We start from the raw sequence: 22,927 nt of genomic DNA, 5'->3' as shown, positions 1-22,927 counted from the left end.
ATCTTTTGCAATATGAAATTTTTTTGAGGAAAGTTTTGAATTAGTTGTATAAATAAGTTGTATCTTCAATAAATATCCCTCCCATTACTAATGTCATTAGTAATATTAAAACTACTAAAGTTTGTTGTTCTTTGCATCCCTAAATTTTTTATGGTTATTATTACATTTTGAATAGTTTTCTGATGATTTCCCTTCTTGATCATTGTAGACATGATTGTTTCTATCATTCATATTAATATAATTGTTTGATAATAAATAATTATATTAATATATATAAATATATATATCTATTGTACATTATATTTAGGTTTATATTAATAGGAATCAATATCTGATTTGGATATAGAAAAGTATATAAATAAATATGCATATTAAAAAATTAATGCTTAAAAGGGATAAACTAATATGCGTAGCTACTACAAAGGTGAAGGAGAAAACATTCATATAAGTTTTTAAATAGGAGTAGACAATGGTCCAATATCTTCCAAGATACGTTGAATTAGCTATTAAAGCACCCAAAATGAGTATTAAATCATTAATTCCTACCCAGATGATTAACAAATTAATTTTCACAAAATTTCCAAGTAGGCTCACCTCCATTGTACAACAGGTTTGCTTCTATTAATAAACTAAGAAGGATAAAAGATATCTTTATCTAGTTTCAACCTTGGAATAAAGAAAGAGATTGTAATGTTCAACTAAGAAATATGTTGAAATTTATTGGTCCTTTGAAATTTGAATAGAGGTAATATATAATTCTTTTGTTGAAATTGGTAAAATTAAGTTGAGAAAATGTGTATGTGGGACTATTTTTCGTTGAAGCAAAAGAAAACAATGCCTTATGAAACGTGTCCTCTTATTTTTAACAACCCTATGTTGCACTTTGTCATCATCCTTGAGTCATTGAGAAGGTTTTGTTTCCAATACTCCAAATTATTCTTAGTTTTCTTTTTCATCAAACTTGGCATATAGATATAATCACTTAGAAAATAAAGTTTAACAGACAAGCTTCTTGTCTAACAGATGCTATGGCTAGCAAATGTACATTAAGGAGCATAGTTAGAATCAAAGGAAAATGAATTTTTATCTATAATGATAGCACTCAAATGACAATAATCTCAAGAAAAATGTACATCCTAACATGTGGGACAATTAATATGAGCAAATCAAGTCTAGAAAATTTCCTATCATACATGATAAAAAAAGTTCTACTACAAAATCTTACCAAGAATAGAGAAAATAGTAAGAGAAGAGACACCCTATAATGTCAGGCACTTGTCATTAGCAACATTGATGAAATAGTTTAAAGGAGGAGAATCAAATATTGTGCCACCCTTGAAAATAATTGTAAGCTTTGGTAATTAGAGTCTAGCAATACGTAAGACATTGAATCATAGATCAAATTAGCTCTGTATAAGTCTTATTCTCAGATACAATAGTCATTCTAAATGTTGCAAGGATTATCTGGTATGTAGGCTCTACAATATAGGTCAAGGTGGTGCCAAAATCATTTATAGTTCTCCCATTTCCATGAACATCAATACTCCAAACCTTGGGATGGATGGGAAGAAGAACCCCATCAACAAAAACTTTCTTTATCCCAATGTCATAAAAGGTCTCTATAAATATGTTCCTTAGAAAAGGAGAGTAGCTCATCGATTTCTTCAATGACTACCTCAATAGTGTCTGCCCCAATATAATTTAACTTGTGTGGGGGGAGAAATAGTGTAGTCCACCAAGTAGTAAGAAGTTTTATTCCAACAAGTTTACCAAGTTGTGAGGTGAATAAAATAGGTGCCTTCTCCAACCCCATTTCATTATATATTCTAACAAATGCTTAACCTATAAAACTGGGTCCTTAGATTTTAATCCCACAGCTAAATGCCACATTGGGGATTTTGGTACTCTCCCCTAAGCTTGTATTGAGTGTTTCAATCTCCATAGAGAAGATCCCAATTCTATCAAGCATATTTGCATAGATTTGGTAAAACATGCATGAACTATGGATCCTTGTGCAATTACATGAAGAATTCGAGAGAGGAGAAACTAGTTGACAGAATGGTGCATAGTAATGTACTGGCATAAAACTTAATGAATGCCCTGCAAAGAAGTTTGATCCAAGATTTATATGGAACTTCCCTTTACAAATAGATCTCTAATAGGTAAGTATATTTATTAAATTAATAGGAGTTATATTGTCTTTTGTATATATTCTATATTAAATCTTAGGCTTATATTTATTTGTACATAATTGATGGTGCATTTTATCAAATCAACTTGGTTGATTACCTTTTAAATTGAAGTAGTCTATGCAGTAGGAAATGGGCCATTCATAAATCTTTAATTGAGGTTTGTGGAACATTTCCAAAATAGCTTCCTCTACGCTAGGTAGTAAGTATTATGCAATTAATATGGAATTATTTTTTTCCTTTGTAGTGCTTCTCCTCCACTAAACTCTATGTTGAATTCAAAAAGTGCATGATGCTTGGTGTATATTGTAGGAAAAATGGTGATTCCTTGTTTCAAAGTATAATTTATTCAAAAGCTTGCTCTCCCTAACTTATAGATCTCCGCACTATTTAGTAAGTATAATTTGTAGTTGATATGAGATTTATACTTTATAAGTTTATTGTCTTTCTTATATTACTACATGTAATGAATTCTTCTTAAGTATTTTATTGTCATCATAGATGCATTTTTCACATCAAGTCAACTACCTTATATCGTAATAAATTGAACTCCATTTTAATAGGAATTTGATAATTCAGATGACCTCCATCAACTTCTCTGAAGTGTATACATTTGCACTATCTTTGTAAGGTTTAAAATAGAAAAAGATAGAAATGGGAGCTCAAAGACCTTCAAAGCCTCTAGCAACTATGAGGTAAGTATTAAAAGCTTCACTAAAATATTGAAGCACATATTGAATTTGAATGCTTTTATTATCATATTTGAGAATCTACAAAGTAGAGTTCACATAAAGCAACAAAATTAAAGCTTAAGAAATTAACAATCTCATATATATCTAGAAGTTACAATCTTTATAAATAATGTAAATAAATGAAGTAAATCGATTAACTCTCTACTCTTGTTGAATATACTAACTTCTTCTCTTTTTACAAAAATAATTTGACAACTATGAATTAGGACCACAAAAATGTGTGGAATGTTGTCAGAAGTTTATAGTTGTCAACTTGTCGTAATGGTAAGTAGATACTAATTAACATTTACTAGGACCTCACAAGGCTCACTAATAAGCCTTCTTTGGGTTTACTCCAAGACCCCACACTAGGATAATTCTTCATTTAATCCTCCTATTCTTTCCAAGGATATCTCTACCAATTTCCCTACTTCAATATTCCACTTTAACAAGATGTAAGACTCAAAGCATCAAGATTCATTCAACTCAGCAAGGAATTCACTAGTATTGTAGTAGGATGGAGGGATCCCATACAAGTCTATTTGATTAGGTTCAAAGTGTTCTTTCTCACAAAATTCTATGGTTTCTTACCAATCTCCTCAAACCCTTATTTTAGGGCTACTAGCCTTTTGCCCTAATTAGGCCTCCAAATTTTCCATTTTGAAAATATTTCAAGAAAAACTCAAGAAGATACCAATTAAGTTATGGTTTTAGAGAGCTTGAATATTTTCAAGGTTTTAGTTCTTCAACCCCTCCGTACAACTCATTCCTATAAAATAGGCTACTTACAAGGGTTTTAAGACTTTACTTGTTGATGGTCCTTACAAAGATTCAAAAGGAACACAAAAATATTCAAATCCTTCTTAGTTCTTGGAAACTATACCTTTAGATATTTCTATACCTACTCCAATCCTTGATTGACACAAACCAATCAACTACTCCTCTATCCAAACCCTATAACCATCAAGTCACCTTATCGGGTATGCTTGAATCCACCTAGGGATTGATTCCAAAAATAGAAGATCATTTCATATTGAACCCAAGTTATTTATAGTTCCCTAAAATATTCCTAAAGGTTTTTGTGTTCCAACAATTATAAATCAAATTAGAGAAATATCTATGATAACTACTGATGCAAAGGAAGGGTGGTTGGTATTAAATACACAATAATAGTTGCAAACTTAAGAGACTTAGATACTTGTGCCTATCGACAACTTCAAATTCTTTAAGGAATTAACTTGTTTAAGTCTATCACAATATTCCTAGATTCTGACTTGGTTTCTTAAATACCCAATTAACTAACACAGGGATCTTTAAGACTCTAAGACAATACCATACTTCTATAAATTTGGCTTAAATGCACAATACCCTACCTGTCAGTCCTACTGCATGCTTGGAATGAGAACAACTTTGGTTTTCCTCAAAGTGTTTGAAAATCTAAAGACACTTCCTAATACCCTTTTAAAGAGTCTTATAACATAGCAAAGGATTGTATATGGTTACCATAGACCAATAGGATTATACATAACTGTACCCCACATCTTTGCATGACAATTCATCAATTTAATAAGGGACATCACCCCTGCTATCCCTATTCTCCAAATTCACACTAGACTTGTGAGATGACTAAAAATGATCAAATTTCATAAATGATTGACCTCTCAGGCCCTACAACACCATAGTCCATGAATCTTGATGCAAAACTGATTTGACTAGAGTTCCCTCAAACTCTTACCTCCAGACACAAATTCAATATGTTATATGTTTTTCAAAGATAGGATTCACTCCACATTCAGGTAGAATATTCCCTACAGTATACAGCTTTCAATTCCAATATATCTTCAACCTGTGATCGCTTTTTCACCCCACAAAACTGCATATGCACTATTAGCTATTTATAATACATGTTAACAATTTCATCCCATGAATTTTAGGCCTATACATTCATGGGATGATCCTCATTCTACCTAAGGTGTTACTGCATCAGCAAATTGAAATCAAGAGTAACTATTTTAAGTCAATACTGGTATGATAACAAGACTACAATGTTATTAAACATATTAATAAAACATAGTAGTTCATACATAAAACCTTGTCAAAGTCTTTCAAATACAAACCAATCAATTGGAGATCCAAACTAATGGAAATCAATTGCAAAGAATAGAGTTTTCTTAGTGTTTTCTTTATCCTCTGTCCGTACACCCAACTGTCTCTCTTATAATAGAGACTCAAAACAAAAATATAGAAATACCTAAAACTAACTAAAAACCAATACAACTATCATCAGTTAGTTGAATGGTTTGGTTTTAAAAAAAACAAACTCAAACTAATGTTGACATATATTTTATGGAATCCCTTTTAAAAAAAAGACCATTAACCAAATTTCAATCTTTTATGATCACTAACATTCCTAGACTCTAAACACTCCAATATCATCTATGCTTGGACAATGATAGTCCATTAGAATTTCATTTATTCCTATTAAGGACATTACAAATATTTGAATCATCATATTAGTCTAATTCTTATAACTTGCCAATTAATTCCTTGATTTCCTCTAGTTGTCTTTGTGGTCTTCAAAAAGCTACAACATTGGCTTGGTTGTGTGTGGGGCTCCTACACCAACTACTCTACCTAGGCCAGTGAACTAGCCAAAAAGAAAAAAATTATTTACAACTACCAAAACATAAAATGGGAACTTAATTAATGCACTAAGAAATTACTTGGAATGATTTATCAAATAGTTTTCTTTATTAGTCAATATTTCATACACTGGGAACTCCAACCCCTCAAAATGATTTCAAATGAGCTTATATAACTCTATTGTCTAAGTACCAACTTTCTTCATCGATCCCCAACCATTTCTTGGTGTCTTTCTAATATTGCTATGAAAGTTGTCATTGACAATTTTTGTAATTTTTTCTCTTTGATGACTTGGAAAGTCATGATCACTCCTAAAGGGTCAAGTTTGGTTTCAATAACATATCTAACCATTTTGAGACCCCTCCTACTAAGATTTTAAATGAGAAATATAGAACATTTATGTTGAAAAAATACCAGATCTAAAGAATGCCAATTATTTTGTTTCTTTTTGGGATCATATTGATAATATAACATATGTTTTGATTTTATGGTACTCATTTTTGTGTTAATGCTCTATAGATAAAGGTGAAGCATCTTGTAAGCAAAAATCTTGCCATCACAAAGAAGCTGCCAGCAAAAGATTCTAGCATGAGGATTCTTCTTCTCAGGAGATTAGTAATTTTGTTGTGGATAATTATCTGTAGAACAGAATCATGTTTTAGTGGAATCATGAGCTTATGGAATTTTGATGTTCAATAGTGAACAAATGGTTAATTGAAATGCCTTATTTAAAATTGAAAATCAAACAAAAAAATTGGTGCTCTCTAAATGATGAAGACATTCATTATACTTTTCTAGCATAGCACTAATAGATATTTGTTTTTTATCTTTGAATATTGCTATACCATCGTGACATTTTTCATTTTATAATTTTTTTTTGTACTTTTTGAAAGAGAGATAAGAAATTTTTGTTTAATATTACTCAAAGTGCATTACAGGAAACACATAAAAAACCAAGTTCGTTGGGAAAGAATAACTTAGTTGTAGTGAAGAATGGGTCAGTTGCAGCTTTAAAAAATACCAAAGATGAATCAAGTGAGGATGAGTCTTCTAATGAGGTACTCCATGGTTAAGCCAAGTCTTCAATACATAATAAAGCAACTGAATTTTATTTTTTTAAAATTGATAGTTGACTTGTTTAAATATTTCCCATTAAAAATTATTTAGTACATCTCATCTTTTTTCTGCACAAGAGCTTGCAATTCTAAAGAATCTGATAGTGAAGAATCTGAAGAAGATATTGTACCAAAGGTATATTTGGTGTTCTTTTTCAAGTGAAAATGTGAATAGAAATTTTGTAAATTGTCATATTTCACATCCAAAAAGATCAAATTGTAGATAGAGGTGAGGCCATCTAGATTTAAGTTTCTTCTTCATTATTTATAATGCTCTTGATTCCTCCTTTGTAGCTGTAAATATACTTGTTTATTTTCACCTTTCCAGATACCCTTTACCAAGTTCTTGAAGATTCCAAAATATCTTGGGCTGACCCCACTCTAGCATGTCCTAACTCCTACTTGGTTCACAGACCTAACTCCTTTCCTTTTTCTCCAAGTTTTGGCTTTACTACTATGGAAAAGCAAGGGGTGCTTTTCACCTTGAGGGTCTTCAAAAACCCCTTCTCTCCAACCATCATCACACTAGATGCATGTTGGATCTCATTCCTATTTATCTTTCTTTACTAGTCATTTCTATATGTGTCTTCCTCTTACTACTCCATTTGCAGGTTGTAAACAAATCATCCTTCTTCCACCAATGAGTCATTCCATTCAAGAAAGACCATGTCTGACGATATCAATGCACAAAAAAATAGGGAGACAATTGCTAGACTATGGTCTAACTTAAAAAGAAAAGGTGATGGAAAATGTCATTGTCCTTGCAAAAATTGTAAGGGCTTAAAGACTTGAAGATATCTAATCAAAACATCTGAGGAACATTATAGACAACATGGTCACATTAAAGGGGGAAACGAATATCATCCATTGGTATGTATTTTATTAATTTATAAATTACATAAGACATGATGATGACATCATTTTCATGGCTAATATAAGGCCATCATTTCCATATAGGTCAATGTCCCTGAGTTTCATGTTATGGACCATGACAGTTTAGAGAGTGCAAATTTCCAAATGAGGAAACATGGAGGTGTGAATATTGAAGTAGAAGGTAATGCTACCATGGAAGAAGACCACAATGATGAAGATCACGATGATCAAAATGATAATGATGATGAGGATGTTGATGTAGAGCTTGATGTACCTATAGTTGAGAAGGCACATGAGTCCCTATATGAAGGCTTCGAAACAACTCTTCTTGCCGTTGTGTTTTTTTTGGTGAACTTGAAGGTTATGAATGGTTTATCCAATGCAGAAATAACACATATGTTAAGGTATGTCATCTTCTTTCATTATTTTACTCGTAGTTCCCTTACAATTAACATTGGGTTCGTGTAGCAATTAATATTCTTGAAATTAAAAAATTATATTTTTGGCTATAGGTTGATAGGTGAGAGTTTGTTACCACCATCAAATATTCTACCTTGATTGTACCAAGAATTATCTGCCATCATGAAAGATATTGGAACGGAGTATCAAACAATACATGCATGTCTAAACAATCATAATACATATCATAAACATCATGAATTTTCAACACAATGCCCTATCTGTCATAGTAGTAGATATCAATCAGATCGATTAACATAAAAGGTGTCTCGCAAGGTTCTTCAACATATTCTCATTATTCCATGTCTGCAACGATTATTCAGGTGCAATAGCTTGGCACAATTTATGGATTACCATGCACACAATAGAAGTCAAGATGACATTATGCAAATACCTATAGATGGTTTGGCATTTAAGAAAATAGAGGAAAAATGGCCAAACTTTAAAGAAGAACCTCATAATCTCAAGCTTTCATTGGTAGCAAACATTGTCAATCCTTTTGGAGAGATGAGATATACTTACTTAGTGTGGTCTATTTTTGTTATCAACAATAACATACCTCCTTGGTTGTCCATAAAGAGAGAGCACATAACGTTGACATTGATTTTTCCAAGTATCTTTTGATTTAATGGTCATTTAAATTAATTTATTATTACTAATCCATCAAAATGGTCATAATAATTATGTAATGGTTTTTTTTTCATTCAACTAGGTAAGTACCAAGTTAAAGATATCAATGTATATATTGAACCCCTTATCAACAAGTTGATGGTGTTATGGAATGGGGTTACTATGTATGACATCTGTAGACCAATAGGACAAAGACAATTTCATGCAATGCAATGCTTGTATGGACAATACATGATGCCTCTGGGCTAACACATTTCTGTGGCATGTTCTCTTCTTAACACCTCTTTTTTGGTATGTTATAGTGACAACACAAAGTTAACATAGTTAATCCAACTATACATGATCTTGTAGGTCTTCAAACAAAGGGAAAATTTGAATGTCCAGTTTGTGGTCCAAAGATGAAATCTCATCATTTAGAAAGTTTAAGAAAGTAGGTGTTCGATGAGAATATACACTTTTTGCACAGAAATAATAAGTATCAAATTACCAAAAAATGTCTTTTCAATGGGAAAGAAGAGACTACATAAAAGCCACAAAGAATGGCACCTCACCTATGGAAGTTGGCATACAATAAAATAAATCATCGAGGTAATGTCATTCCATCTTATGGTTTTTTGTTTCAAATTTATATTTTGATATTGTGTTTTGTTTACTGATAATGTAATTGATGCTTGTGAAGGTCATCAAGACATCAATGACCAACTTCCAAAAGGACTAAAAATTTATCCTATGCAATTTACTAGGTTTTCGTACTACAAGCAACTCCCAATTGTGCATTTGTTTGATCCTATGCATATTAGAAAGAATGTAATAGAGACATTATGGAAAATCTTAGATGGAAGGCGTGACAAAGACCAAATTGTCAAAACTTGTAGTGAAATTGAAGAATCCAACCATGCAATGAAAAATGCCATTCAATCAAATAACTATGGAGACCAGATTGATACAAGTGCCCTTAGTTGGTTATTGTCAGAGTAGTAGAGCAATGCTATAAAAGAAGTCACCAAAAAAATATGATTTTCCACAGGATTTGCTGCGAACATAAACAATCTCATATCAAAGAAAAGTGAATTTGGGCTAGGGTTGAAAATGCACGATTGGCATACATTTATTAAGGTAATTCATGTTAATTTTTATTCACTATATATTTGTATACTACATTTAGTTTTAATTGCATTCTTTTATAAAATATTGACAAGATCATTTTACAAATATTGCAGTATGTTCTACCTCTATCTCTCCCACACCACTTCGCCAATAATGTTAAATAGGTTATATATGATCTTAGAAAATACATAAGGTGGTTGTCATCTAAAGAAATCAATAAAGAAGATATAAAATATTGGAAGAGAAAAACTCCTCTTCTTATATGTGAAATGCAAAAGTGTCCACCTCCAAGTTTTTTCAATGCACAAGAATACTACCTCATACATCAAGTTGAAGAGATTGAATTGTGTGGACCTATACTAACTAGGTCAATGTGGATAGTTGAGAGGCACTTAAAAATTTTGAAAGGCTTCTTTCAAAAAAGAGCACATCCTAAGGGTTCTATGGTGGAGGAATATATGGTATACCAGACCATGGTGTACATTAGTGAATATCTTCCTAAGTTTGTAGCAAAGATTCATGTAGATCATATTTGGAAACCCAACTCAATTAACAAATTCGAAGGGGAGTACTTGATGGGCAAAGGTAGGTCGAGGAAAGTGAGAGGCAAATCTAAGATGTTATTGTAGTTAATTAATTAATATAAATCTTCAATATAATTTATTTATAATTGGTATATTTGTTGATACAGGTGGTCGAGAGTGGGATGCAATACATTTGTATATTGCAAAAAATCTTGATTGGATGATGGTATGGATTGAACGATGTCAACAAAATGGTTGCTCATTAACATGGGAAGATGTTGCTTCATTGGTTATAGAAGCTCATCATAATGGAGATTCTAATGTTACGCCAATGGTAGTTGATCTAGTAAAGGGTTTAAGAGGTGGAGAGGTATGTAGAAATTTATTAATGATCATAACTCAACGTATGTTTCATATCAACTCACAATGCAAATAATTTACAAACACTTCAAAAATTGAAATTCAAGCAACACAAAGCTATGTACTATCATGGCCACAAATTTTACATATAAAAGTTGGATGACACAAAGAAAACTTGTGATTTTGGGATAACTGCAGTTTTTGAGGTCACCAATATATCATCTAGAAATGACATACATCCTCAATAGTCTCAAAATCAATACTATGGCATCTTGGATGATATAATTGAGTGTGACTTTAACTCCTTCAAAGTAGTTCTATTCATCATCAAATGGTACCGGTTATGACTAAATCAAAATGACCTAGATAGAATAGTTATTCAACATGATAATGGATTTACAATGATTAATACAAGGCCATTTGAGCCAATTGGAGATGAGACCTATGTTCTTCCAAGCCAATGTGAGCAAGTTTTTTACTCAAGGGCTCCACATAAATAGGGTTGGTCATTTGTTGTTAGACATGATCCAAGAGGAAGGTGGATAAAGTATAATGTTATGGAAGAAGAAGATATTGAAGATGATGAAGAAGCAAATGATGAAGATCAAAATGATGTTGATGACAATGATGGTGATGATGATGACGATGATGGTGGTGGTTGTGATGATGATGGTGATAATGATGATGGTGATGATGATGGTGATGATGATGGTAATGATGGTGATGATGATGATGATGATGATGATGATGATGATGATGATGATGATGAGGATGATGAAGAAGATAATCAATGACTACAGACATTGTCACCCCTTCTGTTGATAATCTTGCATTCCATATATAAGGTAAATTTGTTCATGTTTATGATGTTGCATATTGTTCATGTTGTCTTCTAAGTTATTTGTAGCATACACCTATCATGTAATTTTTAGCTAACTTGAGATAAATTATTAACATATGCAGGAAATATGATTACATATTTATCGTATTATATTCTAATGATTACAACATATGTTATTTATTGTTAGAATTCTTTAGAATAACTGAGAGGGGGGGTGAATCAGTTATTCAAGGTCCAAATGCCCTATTAATACCCTTTTCTTATGTTCAAACTTAAATCAGTCATATAAGCAAATTACTGTAAATCAACATGCAAAGATAAAACATTCAAGATCAACACATGACACAATGATTTACGTGGAAACCCAATTTGGGGAAAACCACCAGTAACATGCTACTTGATTCTCACTCTTCTGAAGTGATGCCTTGTTAAAAGCCTGCCCTATTAAAGGCTTACAACACACTGTTAAATGTGACCTTGTTAGAGGATTTCACCAAACTGTTAGGAATGGGCCTGGTTAAAGGTCTTTAGAACATCCACTTGGAATGTCACCCTGTTAAAGGATTTATCTAATGGCTATTAAACCAACCTAAGTCCATAGGATTTATCTTGCTATTACAATTGCTAGAAAGTAACGATAATGGTCTTTTGATCTGATATAACTTACAACATACTTTGCAGATTTCAGATCACTCTTTCAGTTCAATCCTTATGCTTGGCTTCAATCTCTTTAGCTCTAACTGCTTGTCTCCCTCTCAAGCTTCATCTCCTTGAGTTTTCCTACTCATTTTGCCAATGTAATCATTCTTGAGGTCGTCTATTAAATAGAGTTAATGTGCTTTCTTCTCCTTAGCACATTCTTCAGCATTTCATGGTTTTATGCTTGACTACGGCTCTCTCACACTATCCCCTCTATTCCACACTTCTTCTCTCTCTTTTTTTATTAACTTATGTCTTCTTCATACAAGTTTGATTTGTCTTTGTCACTCAATTCTCTCCCTCTAATTTTAGGGTTTCAAAATGGATTAGGTAGGATACAATGTATCTACCCCATATCTTGTTTTCTTCTTGAAACTTCATCAGTTGTATCTTAAAAATGTTTTGCATGGTATTCTGTGTCACCAACTCATCATTCTTATCTTCCTTTTAATTCATAAATTTCTAGATAACAACTTTGTTGGCTTAGATCTGGTGAATCTTCGATTTCCTAAACAATGCAGCAACTCAACATTATTGAGTTACTGGTGCTTGGCACCTCTGTGTTACTCGGCACCTACTCGGCACTTAGTTCTTCTCGGCACTTGATTCTGCTTGGCACTTGAACTTGCTCAGCACTTGAACTTACTCAACACTTGAACTTACTTGGCACTTGAACTTACTCGGCACTTGAACTTACTTGTCACTTGAACTTACTCGGCACTTGAACTTAGTTTGAGCTTTGCAAAAGACTTAGCTAAAACCTTAGATCTTTTGATATGTTTCAGTGTGCTTATTCTTTGTATCTTTTAGTATGTCATCCAATACACCATTTCATCAATGGCTTAACTGATCCTTGTACTTCATTACAACATCATAACTTCAACCTTTCTCTAGGTGTTCTACTTACATCTTATTGATTGTCTCCACCTTGACAATCAACTAATTGATAGTATTTGGATCATTAAAGCAATTTTCATCCCTGCAAGTAGTAAGTTTGACATCAATGACAAAACAATGATTGAGAACATTCTTTACCAGTTCCATTTATTATTCCAATAGTTGTTCTTATGATCATTTCGATTATTTCCAACAATCTCCCTCATTTCAATCATTTCCAACATTTATAATTACCATTGTTTATATTGTGTCTATTATCACCCTTTTTGCAAACAGTCAATTGACTACAGACATCATCACCCCTTCTGCTGACAATCTTGCATTCCATATATAAGGTAAACTTGTTCATATTTACGATGTTGCATATTTTTCATGTTGCCTTTTAAGTTATTTGTAGCATATGCATATCAAGTAATTTTTAGCTAACTTAAGATAAATGATTAACATATGCAGGAAATATGATTACATATTTATTGTGTTCAATTATAATGGTTACAACATATGTTATTTATAATTACCATTATTTATATTGTGTCCGATTATCACCCTTTTCGCAAATAGTCAATTGACTATAGACATTGTCACCCATTTTGTTGATGATCTTGCATTCCATATATAAGATAAATTTGTTCATGTTTATGATGTTACATATTCTTCATGTTGTCTTCGAAGTTATTTTTAGCATACAAGTATCATGTAGTTTTTAGCTAACTTAACATAAATGATTAACATATGCAAGAAATATGATTACATATTTATTGTGTTCAATTCTAATGATTACAACATATGTTATTTATAATTACCATTGTTTATATTGTGTCTAATTATCACCCTTTTTGAAAATAGTCAATTGACTAGAGACATCATCACCCCTTCTGTTGATGATCTTGCATTCCATATATAAGGTAAATTTATTCATATTTATGATGTATCATATTGTTCACGTTGTCTTCTAAGTTATTTGTAGCATACGCGTATCATGTAATTTTTAGCTAACTTAAGATAAATGATTAACATATGCTATAAATTTGACTGCTTTTGGCATGGATCATGCACAGTGACATGGATCAATAGGTATAAGTCAATAAATAGACATAATTTTTCTACATTCTTCTTGTTTATCATTGACCACGCATGTTATAAATAGACATATTATATAATCATATAATGTATATATAGACAAAGAAGGTCTGTATAGAAATATAATTGTATAATCACTTTCAATTTACTACATTTTATATCTTTCACATATAGACAAGGAAGAACTACACATATGAGTCATGACTTGATTATTCTATATATATTATTTAAATATTATCAAATTTCCATTTGATGTATTGTAGGTGCCACTGAATAGGTACTTGTCAGATCTATCTACATTGAATGAGGGAAATGAGGAAATGGTAGATGAAAGATCTACATGTAGTACAGCTAAAATAGGAAGATCAACTAGAGGTCAAAAGATTAGAAAAAAATTTGATAAACACATGCAATTTTTTCTTGCTAATGGGGGGTCATGTTCTTATGATGATGAGACCAAAGGCGACATTAAGGTACCCTTTTGGTACACACACATTGAGAAAGAATGGGTACCCAATGAGCTACCTCAAATTAACATAGATTTTTGTGATAATGAGAGGATATATTGCATTGCTCCATCCTAATTACATGGTTTGGGCCTATTTTCCATGGATGGGATAAAGGTATGTTACAAAAAAGTTGTCAAATTGTTCAAGTATGTCGGTCCATGTTACAATTACAGTGATTGGATGTGGATAGTTCGATCTAAAAAAAGTATGCGTAGGTATGCACTATCAGTTAACTATATTTAATGGAAAGAAAATGATCAAAGTAAAAGATTGATGCACAAGCATCCAGAGGTATAAGGGCAATCCTGTGTCACCCAAAAAAATGTACTTAGACTTAGTTTCTATTTCATGTCTTTACATTTTTGGATACCCACTTGGGTCAAATAAAGGTTCCAACTCTCACAATTCAACTATCACTGTGCTAGAAAATCTTGAAAAAATAGGAGCATGCAATTTGGCCATCATTTTGGTGACCTAGAAGGTGTGAATTGGCCAGATGAATGTAAATGTCATTTAGAGCATTCTAGAAAAAGAATCAGGTCAAAAGGCCCCACGGTTTGAAAGTTATTACAATTTTTTGAGTTTTGGAGACCTCCTAAGAATGCTTCAAAGTTAGGTTAGGGGCACTAAATGACCTCAAAAAGGGCCAAAAAATGGGGGACAAGTGAAGCTGGTCCATAGGGCTATAGAGCGCTTCAAGAGCTTTTCGAAAATGTAAACGATTCATCAATCGGAGCTACGGTTCAAAAGTTATGCCTCCCGAAAGTTTGGGTACCGTTTCAGGATTCTTCTAGATTTGCACTGACTTCTAACGCAATTTTTGGAACCTTCTATTTGGTCGGTGGATGCCTACTAGCACTTTCTAGAATGTACTCCAAGTCCTTAACCCTCTGGGATCTATTTAAGGAGATTTTTGGCATTGTAAAAGGCAGTTCGGAGTGGAGTTTGAGAGGAGGTACTGAAAGGAGAAATTATCTCCAGATTTATGCTATTGTAAGCCCTTAGGGAAGGTTTTGAAGTTTATTTTCTCTGTACTGAATGTAGTAGCTTATTTTTTAGTTAATACAATTTCCCCTTTCTGTTGTGTCCATTTTGTTCTTGGGTTGTGTCCCCATCAAGTGGTATCAGAGCAGGTTTTCCTGAGTGTGTAGACAGAGCGCCGACTATGAGGCAGTTTGCACCAAGACTGTGTGGTTGTGGGTTTGAGTTAAGAAAATGCCTCCACAAAGAGAGCATGGTGGAAGAGCTAGAGCTATTAATCCTGAGGAGGTTAGAGCCCTCAAAAGGCAGGTGCAGGCATTGCAAGAGGAGCTTCGTAGAGGAGCAAATGTTATCGCAGGTGACGACAGTGAGGATGACAATGAAGAAGAAGTAATGGAACCAGAAGGGGAATTTGATGAGGAAGTTCTGAATCATGCAGAGGAAAGGCTTTTTAGGGCCATTACTAAGTTTGGGAAAAGACCCACAATTGAAGTGGGTGTATTTTCAGAAAATCTGAAACCAGATGAGTGGATCGATTGGATCAATGAACTGGAAGAATACTTTGAGTATGAGTATATTAGGGACCCAGATAGGGTTAAGTTTGCAAAGGCCAAACTAAAAGGCCATGCCAAAATCTGGTGGAAAGAGGTCCAATTGGAAAGAAACAGAAGAGGAAAGGAGAAGATCACAAGATGGGATCGCATGGTGGACAAATTGAAGAAGCAGTTCATTCCTATGGACTACGAGCTTGATTTGTTTAAGAAGATGCATGGGCTAAAGCAAGCAGGAAGATCAGTCCAAGAATATACAGAGGAATTTTACCGACTCTTGATTAGAGTGGGACATGCAGAAGCAAATAAGGAGAAGGTTGCTCATTATATCAGTGGGTTGTGACCTAGCATCTAGGCGGAATTAAGTCTGGTAAGAATGAAAAGCGTTGAAGAGGCATACCAGTTTGCCCTACAAGTTGAAGAGAAGCTAAATAAAAGGTTTGAAGGAAGACAAAGAGGGCATGATCAAGGAGGAAGGGGAAGCAGTAGGTCATCTGAAGGCCGCAATGAAACCCAAAAGAAAAATGAAGATGAGGGTACTAGCAGGAACCAGAGGAATGAGGGTTTCAACCGCTCCCCTGACCAAGACTTTGGAAATTAGAGAGGAAGAGGTAGAGGACATGGACAAGGAAGAGGAGGCTTCCGTGGTACCTATTTCCATTGCAATGAAGAAGGCCATCGTGCCTTTGAATGCCCTCAATGACACAGAAGGACAGATAGGAGAACTGAGGGCCAAGCTAGGGTTGCTCATGTGGATGAGGATGCACAATCATCACATTCAGAGGATGCAGAAAGAGGAGAGACCTTGGTAAATGAAAGAGTCCTACTAAGTGGTGAGATTGAACTAGGACAACGGAGGAGTTTGTTCCGTACCAGATGCAAGTGTGAGGATAAATGTTGTGACGTGATCATTGATGGTGGTAGCACTAATAACTTGGTATCAGAAGAGATGGTCTCTAAGCTAAAGCTCAAGAGGGAGAAAAATCCCCAGCCTATCAGATTGCTTGGGTAAAAGATGATCATAAGGTCCTGGTAAGTGAACAATGTTTAGTAAAATTCAAAATTGGGAGTTACCATGATGAAGTTCTCTGTGATGTTATTTCGATGGATGTTTGCCATCTATTGTTGGGTAGACCATGGTAGTTTGATAGACATGCAATACATGAGGGACATGCAAACACATGCTCTTTGACAAAGGACGGAGTTTCCCACAAATTGAAGCCCATGAAAAAGGAAGGTGAAAAAGTATGTACCAATGCTAGGATTTGTCTTGTTGATGAAAGGAAGTTTTTAGATGGCATGAATCATCAGCATATGTGCTATGCTTTGATTCCTAGAAAAGATAAATAAGGTAGTAGTGAAATACCAGTTGAAGTTTTAGATTTACTAGGGGAGTTTGGAGATATTATCTCTGATAATGTTCCAGATGGATTGGCACCAGTAAGGCAAATCAGTCATCAAATAGATCTGATTCTAGGAGCTAGTTTGCCCAACAAGGCTGCTCATAGGATGACTCCTACTAAAACAGAGGAGCTAAATAGACAGGTTCAGGAGCTATTAAGGAAGGGCTTGATTCAAGAGAGCCTGATTCCATGTGCAGTACTTGTAGTACTTGCACCAAACAAGGATGGATATTGGAGGATGTGTACATATTCTTGGGCTATAAATAGGATCACCATCAAGTACCGATTTCCTTTGCCAAGGATGGATGATATTATGGACTACTTGAGTGGAGCTCAGTACTTCACAAAGATAGATCTAAAGAGTGGTTATCACCAGATACGAATTCGAGAAGGAGATGAGTGGAAAACAGCCTTCAAGACCAAGGAGGGTCTTTATGAGTGGTTAGTCATGCCCTTTGGATTGACAAATGCCCCAAGCACCTTCATGCGGCTCATGAATTAGGTACTTAAGAAGTTCTTGGAAAAATTTGTTATTGTTTATTTGGATGATATTATAATTTTCAGCAAGACTTTGGAAGAACATTTAGTGCATATTCCCAGTGTCCTAGAAAGGCTAAGGGAAGAGAAACTGTTAATTAATCTGAAGAAGTGTAACTTTGCAAAAAGGGAGTTAGTCTATTTGGGGTTTGTTATATCACCTGAAGGTCTCAAAATGGATCCGGAGAAGGTAAAAGCCATCTTGGAATGGCCTACTCCAAGGTCTGCTACTGAGGTAAGATCATTTCATGGTCTGGTTAGTTTTTATAGGAATTTTATTAAGAATTTCAGTGGCATATGTGCACCCCTAATTGATACAATAAGAGGGGATAGAAAAGAGTTCAAATGGACAGTAGCAGCTGTGAGAAGTTTTGAATTGCTGAAGAAGAAGGTAACAGAATAGCCTGTGTTGGCACTTCCAGATTTTAGAAAGGTTTTCCAGGTGGATTGTGATGCTAGTGGAAGTGCTATTGGGGCTTTATTAAGCCAAGAAGGTAAGCCTATTGCATATTTTAGTGAAAAATTGAATGATGCAAAGAAGAAGTATTCTGTTTATGATCAAGAGTTCTATGCAATAGTTCAGGCCTTAAAGAAATGGAGGCATTATTTATTGCCAAAGGAATTTTTTTTGTATACTGATCATCAGGCATTACAGTACCTAAATAGCCAAGGTAAATTGAATTAGAGGCATATGAAGTGGGTAGAGTTCTTGCAGAGTTATACCTTTGTGTTGAAGCATAGAAGTGGAAAATCTAACAGGGTTGCAGATGCACTAAGTAGGAGACAGGTGTTGCTTACAGTAATGCATGTTGAAGTAGTTGGGTTTGATGAGCTCAAAAATTTGTTGTGTCCATTTTTTTCTTGGGTTGTGTCCCCATCAAAGATTTCCTATGTACATTGATGGGAGACCCAAAGCAACAGGTAGTATTGTAGGTTTTATAAATAGTATGTGACCTTCCTCAACTAGTAAGCAATCCAATTGCATATTTGAGGCACGTGAGGGGAATGAAGTTTTTGTTTATGCAATAAAATCAATAAGTGCAAGGGAAGAACTACTAATAGATTACCATTTAAATCGCATAGATACAAACAAAGTTACTATCATGAGGGTTGTAAGTACTATATGCCATTTTGTTAATAAATTTTTTTTGTTGTCTATTGTTTTTAGTTAGCTGAAGTTTTTATGTTTAATCTTTGTGATAGGACGATATAGATCCGACAGATGATAGAGGCCACAAGGATGCTACTCCCACCTAGTCTTCAGCAAGGGTAAAACTAGTTGAAATTGTACAAATTAGATAGTTGAAAAAAATTATATTATTACATTATTTTATTTATGTTTTTTGAGTTTTTATGATAGATTTATCGATATTTGTCTCACAACCTGATGTTCAAGATAAGGGAAAAGAACTTGTAGTAAGTACAAAGCCACTAGCTACCCCTTTTGATGATGATATTGTAGAAACTCCCAATGTAACAATAATTTTGAAGAAAAAAAATTAATTTAGAAATAATGAAAATTTTGGATGAAGTAAATATTCCATTCGAGGAGATGATGAAGAGGCTATCTGATATGAGAGTGCAAGCTCATCATTATGAAGTAAGCAGTAATGAATCTTTAGTTATAACTAAAGTTCAAGAAAGATTTATATTTTATAATCTTTTATGTATTGAAGTGAAATATGTAATATGTGTTCTTGTTATAGGATTTTTTGGCAACTGATCCAAAACTTGGTCAAGGACAACGTGGTGAGGCCAATAGTAGTAGAGCTTTGTCTGCCACTGGTAAAATAATCTTTTAGTTGACAAGTTACAAGAAATTTTTTATTTCAAACATTCAAAAACTTCTTAAGTTAACTCTTACTTTTATAATTTCATAATGTCTTTGTTAACATTGTATTGTTCAAGTCATCAAGTGCAAGAGACTCCTAGGAGGTCCACAGACGTCCATACGAGATTGGCAACTATAATGTCGGCAACAAGGGGATGTCCAATTGGTAAATCCTTGTTTTGCTATATTTGATTTTGTGTTAATTATGAGTTGATAATTTGTACTTTTATCTTGGGTGCATCATATAGTGGATTTTTTTTTATGGTAGGAGATGCATTGTCTGCTACACTAGATATAGATCATAGTGCAAGTATTGGTGATAATTCACCATCATTTCCTTGAGCTACTTGTGTTTCTAACATGGGAGCTATGCAGACGTCGTTATTGATTAACGATGATGAATCAATGCCTTTAAAATGTCCTAAAATTCCAAGTACTTTAAATAATTATTTTTTATATTGTAATATGCATTTACCTATTCATAAGAAGCTTTGGATTGATTATCCCATAACATTTTTTGTAGGAAACAATACATTTTATAGGAAGCTTTATGACCTCACACTACAAATATTCAGGTCCACCATATGTACAAGGTGGAACATCATAAGTGAACTAATTTTATCCCACTATTTTTTTTCATATCATTAATTGGTGCAACATTTTTCCATTCATTCGGGTCTTTTCTTTTACTAGCTATATCTAAAAAAAAATTGTTTTTTCTTAAAAGGTGGAACTTTCAAGATAAAAAATTAAAAGATCAGCTCATCAAAGATTTAGAGCATGATTTTGGTAATAAATTTTTTTACCATAAGAAAACATTACAAAAAGCTTGCAAACATCTTAAGGTTGTGAGGGACTCATATAGAAAGAGTCTCATCCTAAACCTGAAGTATGAGCATCCTCACTTTATTACAATGAGGGAATGGAATGAGTTCATTTTGGATTCAAAGGAGAAAGGGGATGATCGAAGGGAAATTACACCAACAAGTGCAACAAGGTATGCAATAGTATTAACTAATAGTATAATGTAATAATGCACTAATTAGTATTGATCTTTATATCTATATCATCTAACATATTTCAAACTTTTCATAGGTTGTAGGACACATCAAAGGCAACAAAGGCCAGGCTGGAAAAGGTTGGATAACACAAGCTTGGCTTTGGGGGATATTCTAAAATCAAAGCACAAGTTGTAAGTAGCAGTAAATGAATTGTAGAGAAAAAATATTTATAAAATAAAAATAATTTTGTTAATTAATAAAAAAAATGCAGGGCATTGGTTTTAATCTAGAGGCCACAGAAGAACACAAAAGAATTATCTTCAAGCAAGGCTATGTAGCCGTGGCTAAATGCCTACAACAAGCTTCCATTGCCCCAACTGAATAGTCTCCTACATCATGTGCATAGGTAAATATGCCAAAAAATATATTAGAAATTGAATACTTGAACAACAATCTATTTGATAATAATGTGCATGACATTGCAATGCAGCCTATTAATCGTGACACGGATCATACGCCACATTATGAAGCCCTTGATGTACATCATATTGTCCATGGAGGTGCTCATTTTCTATTTAAAACTAATTATGTAATTATTAATACAATTTAACATCTTTAATTGAACTTGGTGTAACCTTTTTGTGTATATTTTAGAGGATATAGAATCATGTTGTGCTGAATGAGTGTCGAAGGATGTTTAGACTCATCAGCAGTAGCTCATGTCGCACATTCAAGTAAAGAAAATTTATATTTTGTTCTTTTAAATTAATTTTTTGGTTTATATTTCTTTTACTTAAATAAAACTTTTAATTCACTAATATAAAATGGTGTGAATTTAACTCATGAAGTACTTGTTATTGTAGCGGACCCCCTTTTGGTGTAGTAGCCTCATGATGTTCCTGAATGGATGAGTAGGAGAAATGTGTTAGAACTAGTGGAGGAGGGGGATGATGAGGACATTGATATTCCTCTTAGAAATTTCATGAAAAAAAAAAAGCAAGAAAGCCAAAAAAAATGATTGTTGTGTGTTAATGAATTTTGTATTAATGACTTATTCATGAATGTTAGGTGTTAATGAATTATTCATGAATGACTTACTCTTAAATGTTGTGTGTTAATGAATTAGTCATGAATTTTGTGTGTTAATGAATTTTATGTGTTAATGAATGTTATCATGTGATTATAATGATTGAATGTTATATTTCAAAAATGGATGAATGAATGAATTCTATTAACTATTAATGGGGAATTTAGAGAGATGTTGGGGGGAGGTGGGGAGGTGCCAAATGAGCTTCCACCTTCACGTGGTTGGCCTTATTTAGTAGAGAATATTAAACTATTCTTGAAACCAAGTGAAGCTCAAAATTTAAAGATAAGCTTATAGTTAATAGTGACAACCAATTAGCAAGTCCAAATGAAGTTCTTCGTTATAGGTACCTTTTTAGTTTTTAAAGCATGATGTCATGTTTTAATATTGTGTAGTTTTTTTCATAATTCAAAGTATTCCTTTACTATAAGAACATAATTTATGACCATTTTAGTAACTACTCTAACATTGCTTTATGACAAATCCTATTTTGGAAAAGATGGCGATAAGTGGTGTTGTCAATTCCTTGGGAGATTGGATTGCACAGGTTTGTATCTCAAAATCATTTGCATGTGGTAGAAATGCATACTTACAACCATTTCATTCTACTTTTAAAAACATTGACGACACTCTAGACACAAAATAATGCTAAGTATGGAGATAGGTATTCATAAACAAGATGGTGAGAAAGATAAGTATTCATAAACAAGGTGGTGAGAAAGATGGTGACAAATTGAGTATTTTGGGTGAGTAGTACTCTCTAATCACATGTCTTCTACTTCTTCAAAGATTGGGATTTTATACTTTTATGGTCTAATTGGTACTTTTTTGTGTTTGTAGGATGGAGAAAGTAGACATTAAGTCTGCAAGTAGCCAGTT

General features: G+C 33.4%; 1 pseudogene; it reads right to left on the bottom strand.

Moving 5' to 3' along the window:
* Positions 1–1,102: 1,102 nt before the first annotated feature.
* The window catches only part of LOC149564196 (aspartyl protease family protein 2-like), a 54,536-nt pseudogene continuing 32,711 nt past the window's right edge, over positions 1,103–22,927 (bottom strand).

The sequence above is a fragment of the Cupressus sempervirens genome, chromosome 4, assembly GCF_028749045.1.
Source record: "Cupressus sempervirens isolate cs-2001-9-10 chromosome 4, ASM2874904v1, whole genome shotgun sequence".
Taxonomy (NCBI): domain Eukaryota; kingdom Viridiplantae; phylum Streptophyta; class Pinopsida; order Cupressales; family Cupressaceae; genus Cupressus; species Cupressus sempervirens.
The sequence above is the reverse complement of the archived record's forward strand: the minus strand, read 5'-3'. Positions and strand labels throughout refer to the sequence as shown.